Here is a 9172-nt window from a genome sequence, read left to right on the forward strand (position 1 = left end):
TGCAAAGCATGCTGGGCCAGACAGTCCGACCAAAGGTGCCACGGCTGCAGTTTATTCATATTTTCCCCACTGCCCAGGAATAGCACACCAGCTCTGCTCTTGTCCCACAGCAAGCACTGCCTCGCTGCAAGTGGGAGATGAGCTCCCAGGGACGGGGCCTGGAGCTTGCACTGCTCACAGATAAGCTCAGCTGCCCCCTACAAAAGAGGAGGGGCCCCAGTGGAAAGCGGACTTTGAAGAAGAACTCCCAAGGCCAGGCCCAGGTGGCAGCGAACAGATGTATCTCCAGCCCGGGGAAGGGACTTGGGCTCTGTCTCTCTCCCTGCAGTTTGAGCTCCGGGCTGATCACTTCCACGGGGAGACGGAATGCTTTGAGCTTGTTTCGCATAGAACGGCTCACCGCAGCTTTCAACTGTTGCTGGAAATCCTCCGCACTGTGACACTAATAAATATTCTGTCAATTAAAAACTTTTTTAAAAAAAAACCCTCAAATTCAGAAGTCTGAAGGAAATATAGAATAATGTAGATTTAAAATGTGCTCTCCTCTGCTTTGGGGGAAGGGGAAGAATCGATAGCTTTCTCTTTTACCGTGCGAGTCTTTCCCCGCAGAAAACATACGGGTCTCACGTTTAACTTCTTCCTGCCCCAGTCTGTCTCCCGGCTGCGCACTAAGTGAACTGGGTCCCACCCGCCCCTCATCGCTCTCAGGTCGCTAAGAGATCCTGGCCGCCTCCTCGGGCCTCAACGCAGAGGGCCCTGCCCTGGCCAGCAAGCGATTGTCACTCCTCGCAGCTGTGTCCACATCGGAAGAGCGCGCTGCTGGTTCCTGTTGTCTTTATGACAGACTGTATTTTGATACGGATGTTGACATGGTCCTGATTTTCTCCTCTCGTTGCACCGCTGAGACAGAACGAGTCTGTGCCGTGCCCAGGCCACCAGATACTGGTCTGCAGGGAGGCTCCTTTGAAGCTTGACCTCTCTACAGTTTGGGTACAGCCTGTCGTCTCCTTCTTCACCCTTTAACTTGAGCCCTCATGTTCTTTAGACCACTGCTGTGAGCTCTCGTGCTGAGCCAGGCTCTGCGCTGAGGACTTCATGCGTGTTCAGATGCTCCTCGCCAACCTCCATCACACAAAGAGGCGCTGAGAGTTCAGAGTGGTGGCAGAGGCCCGGCCTGGCTTCCGCCCGGGGCCCGTGCAGGGTCCAAAGCACACCTGAGGCACTGCTGTCGCGTACTCAGGGACTGAACTTTTCCCAAGAGTGCATAAAGTAATCGCGTTTTCTTGGGAGCATCATAAAAACGCCAGTTCCAGAAGAGACGACTGAGACCCAGGCTGGTGCCATCACCTCTGCACTGGCTGCAGCACCGAGCTGGCGTGTGCAAGAGGAGCGCAGCCAAACCTGAAGGCAGAGGGAGAACAGAGAGATCAAGCAGAGTCGCAGTTTCCTAGTGGCTCCAAGAGAAGACCTGAGGGGAAGCTGTTAAAAGGCAGGCAGGAATCGTGATACGTGGACTTGCAGGTGGATGAGCTCTCCCTGCCGTGGAGGTGAACCGGGAAGCTCCCTGCGGGGGTGCGTGGGCTCCTGCTCTTGAATTGCGTTGAATATTCGGGCAGAGAACACGCAGGCTCTTGGCAGTGAATGTGCATAAAGGGGAAGGCTGCTTCCTGCCAACCCCATGTCATCCCCGTGTTTTCTGTCATGGCTCCTTTACCTTCCCATGTATGACAGCAATGGTGACAGTAGCTGTACTTTAAGTTGAAGCTGAGTTGCTTTTTGCCAACATCTGATCTTGTCATTGATTTGTGGATCACTCAAGGCATGGACAAGTGTGGTGACAAATCACTTACTTAGTGAGAACAGGGTTAGATGAACCTTCCCGTGCTGCTTCGGGGTGTCCTTACGGGGCCCGAGGTCCACTCTTTTGTAAACCTTACTTCCCACAGCAGTCTGACCACAGTGACAGGAAACTCCCCACACACTTCTGAAAGAGACATGTTTCCTAGCAGCGAGCGAGTCACTGTCCTAACCCTTCACCTGCCATCTTGGTTTGAATCCAGTAGATCATTCCTAAAGGTTGACTTCAGCTCCTTCCCCACCTCGCTCCTGGGCCTGTACTGATAAGGCAGCCTGCAGGGATCTGCCCTTCCCAGCTGCTCTAGCCTCTTCCCCGACTGCTCTGGCATTTAGCCTGAGCTCTCTGGAAACATTATTTATCGTTTATTTTATTGTTGGATCACTCATCACTGCATCTGTGCTGGGAGCTCCCCGAGGACCACGGCCTGGTGTACCTAACACCTGGCACAGCTGAGAAAGGTTGCAGGGACGATTTGTTGATGATGCTTACAGCCATCTGTGCCGTGATTCCTGAGCCGTAAAAGAGGAAACCCGTGAAACAGGAGCTCACTGAGACACCGGCACTTGCTGGGCGCAGAAAGCCTTTTTCAGAAGATAGCATCACTGTAGCATGCCATGCCTCGGTGTTTGGGGGCTGGGCAAGGTGAGGAACAGGAAGCCTTTCTACTTCCGCCTCGACCGCAGGTTGTGGATTGCTCTTGTCACTCTTGCTGTGGTTAGCAGAAGCGCACTTGCAGCCTGTACACGGGCTCTGAATGGCCTCCAGGGGAACGTTCCCTCAGCTGGCAGTCCTTGGGCACATCATCCTCTCTATTCAGGCTGTCCAGGTGGGTCTCTTTTCTTGGGTCCTTTTTATGGACAGCGTTGTGAATCTCCTTCGCACTAACAGTTGTCCAGAATTCACTTCAGAGTCTAGAAGAGCTGCCTGCTGGACTGGAGCCTCTTTTCAAAATCTGGCCAGCTGTGCAGATCTCTGCGTGCCCCCACCCTGTGCCCAACAAGTATCCTCAGGCTGGGCAGGGGAGCTGAGGCACTGAGGGCAGGGGTGGGCAGGTCTCAGGTGGCCTCTGGCTGTGGAGGGTGGCTTAGGCAATGGTCCTATTTGGGAGGAAAGGCTCAGAGCTGTTCCCAAAGTGGCCCAATTTACAACCATTTGGGTTTGTTGGTGTGCGGTAAGCCCAGCACTATGTTGAGTGACACTGGCAACTGAAAAAACACCCATCACTGCTGGGGAAGGACTTAAGTGGCAGGGCTCCTGTAAGTATTCACATGGAGAGAGAAGGACCAAACATGGTCAGAAACAGCTTGTGGGGTCTGGGTGAGGTCTACAGGATATAACTGAGTACCGGTGGGAGCGGGGAGGGGTGCACCCCTAGACAAGGCGTGCACAGAATGCACAAGAGGAAATACACACCTGATGTCAGAGGTGCAGGTCCTGGAGGAAGGTTTAGCTTGCTGAGGCAGACTTGATACTGTAGCGGATAGGGTTAGAGAGACAGTTTGTCCTTCTTTAGGACTTTGAATTTTACATGCCCAGCAAGTGAACTTCGTTTTTATCCCACAATCAAAGGCAGGGAGGTACTTTGGAGAGCTAGCACTGATGGAGAGGCCAACGGTAAAGCAGGGCTGGGAGGTGCCCCGGTATTCAGGAAGAGCAGCAGGTGGCCACACCGCGCCGAGGCGGGGGGATGCTCTGCAGGAGACAGAGGGGGCAAATCCTCCCTGCCTGGAGAATGTGTCTGCTCCTCTTTCCAGCCAGCTGCACACACTGCCACCAAATGAGGTATAGAAGAGTGGTGGAACCAAGTGTCCCTTTGGTCTGGTTATTCTTCCATCTACCCCACACCCTCCCTATCGCCAGCGTGGAACCCCAGTCTCAGTTTGCCCCCAGGCCTCCTTCAGGGTGTGCGAGCCTTTGGAAAGCTGCAGGGTTCTTTCTGCCAAAGAGGCCTCGCCCAGACACCAGCAGGCAAAGCCAATCCCAGGAAAGCTGCTCCTTCAGAGCTACTCAGGCCCAGGGCCCGAACCCACTCCACCCTCCCTGCTATCCAGCATTCGCCTCCTGGGGCTGTCTCGGAGACACCTCCAAGAAAACCCCGGGGCCTGCAGGAGCAGAGTGAGAAGCCATTTCCCTAGCAGGTGAGCTTCAATCAGGCTTTCCCTTGCTATGTTTCACGTGGATCAGTGAGCTGGACCCTCCAGCCCAAGCAGACATTGGCCTCCAGCCTCTAGCTGTGGCTGTATGGTTACCTGGTCCCCTGACATCATGTACTCACAGAACTTCACAGACTTCCAGGCCTCTACGGGCCCAGCTCATGCCTCCTCTGCTATCGTCACACACCTAGGTGGGTGTTGCTGTTTCTTCACTTCAGAGACGAAGAACTTGAGCAAGGACAGGTTAAGTAGAATGCTCAAGGTCACCCAGCATGGGAGAAGCTGAGACACAGTGCACACAAAACAAACTGACTCAGCCCCTCCCGCTCCTCGCAGATCCTCCTCACAGGCTCCTCAAATACATGTGTGTAGATCGGTTAATGCATTCATTAGATTGATGACTGAGGGAATACAGGTAACCAAAGGGAAATGTCACTCAATCGTACAGCAGATACGTATTGAGCTTGTAGTGTGTGCTAAGCCCTGGGCCAAGCTCCAGGGAGATGGAGGTGAAAAAATGTATATGACCCCAGGGAGATCAAAGTGCAGGGCAAACGGTCGTAGATGATTCTGGAAGACTGAGGTTTCTGGGGCCAGTGATTTAGAGACAGAGTGGTGGTGCCACTGGGAGAAACTTCTGGGGAGGGAGTGGCCTTGGGAGGAAGAACGTGATTTTGGCAGGTGGGCTGCTGAGTTTCAGGTGCCAGGGCAAAGCAAATCAGCAAAGCCAGTTCTCCAGGGGTGATGGGAATGCTGGCTGCATGCTCAGAGTGAGACAACTGTGGGAGAAGGCGGCTTGGGAGGAGCATAAATGATGTTGACAGCTCAAGATAGGAGACTAAGCCAAGATTAATGCGGATAAAATTAAGTTCAGCAGAGCCAAGAGCCAAGTCTTGGCGAACACCCAGAAGATGGGCACCCTTGAGAGAGAGGCAGCCTCCAGGGAGCAAAGACGCCAGGGACAGAAGAGGGTCAGAGACAAGAGGCACAGATAGTTCAGAGGGCCTCAAGGAGGGTGATGGGGAGAAGGAACACTGGAGTGTCTTCTGTTGTCTGCAAGCGTTGGTGATTTCAACAAGCATAGTTTCTGTGGTGGAATGAAGATGCATGACAGACTAGCAGAGATTTAGGGAAGAAATAGATGAGGAGAAAGAGACGTGTTAAATACACTTCACATTGAGAGTTTGGCCTGAAAAGAGAGAAATAACAGCTAGTTAATGACTAAAATATGGAGCAAAGTCAGTTTTACTGATTATGTGATCTGGCCCAAATATAAATATATTTAAATATGACAGTCCTTGGATTTAAAATAGAACTATTCAAAGCTAAGCCAACCAAAATGGGACCCGCAGAGCTGACCTACTCAAATCCCAGAAGATCTTCATCCAGATGGATGGGGTCTCCACTTTCTATTTCCTGTTTGACACAGTTTAGTTCAGCAGATTCTTTCTTCTTTTTTATAACTAAATTTTTTTAAATAAAAAGAAACAATCTTAGTTAAACCCCCAAATGTATTCTTCCTTGGGGAAATATTTACATTCTTATGACCCCAAACATTAAGCCAATAAAAGCAGCAGCAGCAACAGCAGCATCCATTTTTTACTGTTATCTGCAAAAAAAGCAAGAGGGAATGAAAGCCTCAAAGAATTTCAAAGTTTTGGAGAAAGAAAAAATTACCCTGCTGCCTTTGTGTTTTTATCTTCTCGCCACCACAGTTTTATTAGATAGAAAGCAGTTTTGGCAAGAGGACTAGAATCTCGAAGGCCAAGGAGCTGATAGCCGGGTCAGTGGACGTGGGCCCAGAGTGGGATCCTGGGAATTACAGGAGTGGGTGTCACATGCTGAAAGAAATTTCCAAACTTGCCACCAGCGTGCATTAATATGGGACTCATAAAAAACAGGCTTTTTGGAATATTCATGGTATACTGTCCCTTGGTCCGGTTTAAGCTCAGAAACTACAGCAGTAGATAAATCAAGTCGTGGAATAAAGAAAACCTCAGGTCACAGCCAAGGTCATTTTGGCTTTAAAAAGAAGGAAATGGAGAAAAGATAAGGATTACAAGTGCAACTGTTGGCCTTTTTTTGTTAATAAAACAAGAAGGAATGATTCCTGCTCCCCCAGGAAGGCCTTAATTTCAGACCAACTGGTTTATGAAGCGTGCTGTGTGTTGCTAAAGGGCACTGAGATTACCCAGATTCAAATCTTGCCTTCTCCTCTGTGGAACTGAGCTACTTAACCTCTCTGTGCCTTGATGTCTTCAAAAGTAGGAATTTAGTGGTTTCCACCTCCTGCAAGTATTTCATGGGTTGATCATGTCACATGCACGGCAGAGACATAATAATAATATCATAATAAATGCTCCATGAAAGTTACTTCTTGGTAGATCCAACAGAGGCAGAGTTACATTGGAGATACTCAGGGAAAATCAGCTAAAAACACAGGGAGTGTGGCAGCCTGGCAGCAGTTTTTGCTGGCACACACCAGGAGCAAGTGACCAGGAAGCTGCTCCCTCCCTTACGGCGGCACTTTGTTCTCTGACTATGAGGGTACAACAAATAACCTCTGACTGGGTTGGGAGCTATCAACACTGGACTCTCGTGCCCAGGTCATGGAGAGAGGAGCACTGAACCTACCTACAGGGACACATCGAGAGTGAACAAGCCCAGAAACCCCTAGGGAGAAACACGGCAGTGGACCAGAGAGGTACATGGTGCATGCGACAGTGGCTAGCTGGAGTCTGCAGAGACAGCAAGGAGAGGAACCATAGTGCAAAGGGAAAAAGCACCTCCTCACTTCCAGTAGCTTGAGCAAGAAGAGAAATGTGCCAGTGGGGTGGACAGAAGAGGCTGTGAAAGGGCTGAGAGGGGCTAACTGAATGCCAGACTCATAACAGCCATGGCTGCCTTTGTCTTAGGGCTCCCAGCATTGAAATCCCACAGCAACTGGGTGAGCAATTGCCATGGAGGCATATAGGACAGAAAGACATGGGAAGGCCACTGAAGGACATCCAGAGTGTTGCTGGCTCAAGATTGGCCCCCAGCTCCCCAGGCAGAGGCCAAAATCAGCCTGCGAGTCTGTGGAGCTGAAAGATCAGAGTTGATGCCCCTCCCCACCCCTACTGCAGGCTTGCTGGGATTACCCCATACCCAGCACTAATTCTGCTGTAGACTTGTTGACAGATTTGGGCTCTGACCTAGACACTACCACAGGACTATGGACACCAGAGAATAGCTATAGGCTTGTGGTCAGAGAAATCTCTCTCCTGTTTTTTCTTTCTTTTTTTGGTTGTTTACATTTTAACTTTTGTTGTTTTTCTTTCTGTGTTTCTTCTTCTTTTCTCAATTGTCTTTTTAAATTTTTTTTTATGGGAGTGCACATTTCCTTGTTTTTTCTGGTTTGCTTTAATCTTCTTTTGCTTTCTCCTTCATTCCTTCTCTCCCGTCTTCTTCTCCAGCTTTTCAAAGCTTGAGTGATCTTCCTTTGTCCTTTAGTCTCACTACTAGTGGCTTATTCTTCATTGATTTCTCTATTTTTCCCTCTTTATTCCTCTTAAATGCCCCCACAGAATAAAATCACTCTACTAAGGGGAAATTCACAGTGTATAAGCCCTTGTTGTCATATAACTATAGATCTTGCTCCTACAGTTAAAGGTACCAAATTAATAGCTACCACAGTTTGTTAGTTTCTAAGCTGTACTTGATGCTATTGCTATTGCTAAGTGTACTACTGTAGCCATGGTGTTGTACCTATTGTGAACAGTTGTTTTTCCTTGTATGTCAACAGTGGGATTATCTACAGCCATAAACATTGCCATAGTCCAGTACCAAAGAACTGGGTGCTGGGCTAAATAGACAGTAACTTTTCATCCCTAACGATTTGGGAATGTAGGATCTTGGGAGAGACTCAAAGGTCAAGACCCAGGTACACCTAGAAGACATCTCTAAGAAATAATAATTTCTTAGGGAGTCATTTCCTAGGGAGGCCTCATATAAATCTACCTACCATAAGTAATTCACAAGCATCAACACAGAAAACAAATTTTAAAAATAGAAAATGACAAGATGCAGAAGTAAGATGCAACTTCAGACCTCCAGCCTACTCGGGGCAAGTCCAGGGGACAGTGAAGTGGAGAAAGTCAGAAGCCACCCACCTGAATTCTGAAATAGTACACATAGAAGAAATAAAATAGATGAATGAAAAAATTAGATCAGAAATAATTTCTCAGGTAAAGAAAGAGATGATGACCATAATGAAAGACATAGTCAGTGAATCTAGAGTAGACACAGTTAAAAAAAAATAGAGGGGCTTAGGAAAATGATGGAAACCATAAATGTCCAAAATAGGAAAGAAAAGGAATCCATGAAAATATCCAGGAGATTAAAAATTCTATGAGAAGTATGTGCAGCTGAATGAACCACTGTAAGGACAAAATATCAGATCTAGAAGACATGATTTTGATTGCAATCATAAAAAGAAAGATTTCTTAAAAATAGCACAGGCAATGAAAACTCAATCCAATAGCTACTAGATGATCCCAAGAAGAAGAACATAAGTATGACTGAAATTACCAATAGAGCAGGGGACAATGTAAACAGTATAAAAAAGCTATTCACAAAAGTAATGGCAGAAAACTTCCTAAGCATGGAGAAAGAATTTGACAGTCATACATGAGGCATATAGAACTCCATTAACCATGACCAAAAAAAATCTACACCAAAGCATATAGTAGTCAAGATTCCAGTAATTCAGCATGATTGCAGAATATTAAAAGCTGCTAGAGAAAAGGAACAAATCACCTATAAAGGAAAGCCCATTAGAATCACAGCAGACTTCTCAACACAAACCTTCAAGTCCAGGGTACCTTGGAGAGAAGTATTTCAAGTCCTAAAAGAAAATAACCTCCAACCCAGATTGATGTATCTCACAAAACTATCTTTCAAGATTGATGGAGAAATAAGATAATTTTATGACAAAGAACACCTGAAAAATTTCATGATCACCAAACCAGCACTCCAAATGTTCTAAAGAATATTCTAGAAAGAGATAATAAATACTACAATCCCAAAAACACCAATAAAAGGAGTCCAACAGGCAAGACAAGCAGTTAAACAAAGGGAAAAGAAAGGGAACCAACAGCAAGAAAATGAAATGACAAGGACA

The 9172-nt window shown here is 47.7% G+C and overlaps 1 long non-coding RNA gene across 1 annotated transcript in view; it reads left to right on the forward strand.

Moving 5' to 3' along the window:
• Positions 1-2582: 2582 nt before the first annotated feature.
• Positions 2583-9172, forward strand: part of LOC102021786 — a 20419-nt gene continuing 13829 nt past the window's right edge. The window contains exon 1 of the long non-coding RNA XR_001234464.1: positions 2583-2684. This is a non-coding gene — a long non-coding RNA (uncharacterized LOC102021786). The remainder of the gene's footprint in view (positions 2685-9172) is intronic.

Source organism: Chinchilla lanigera, unplaced genomic scaffold (genome assembly GCF_000276665.1).
Source record: "Chinchilla lanigera isolate Chin_1 unplaced genomic scaffold, ChiLan1.0 scaffold00028, whole genome shotgun sequence".
Classification (NCBI taxonomy): Eukaryota; Metazoa; Chordata; class Mammalia; order Rodentia; family Chinchillidae; genus Chinchilla; species Chinchilla lanigera.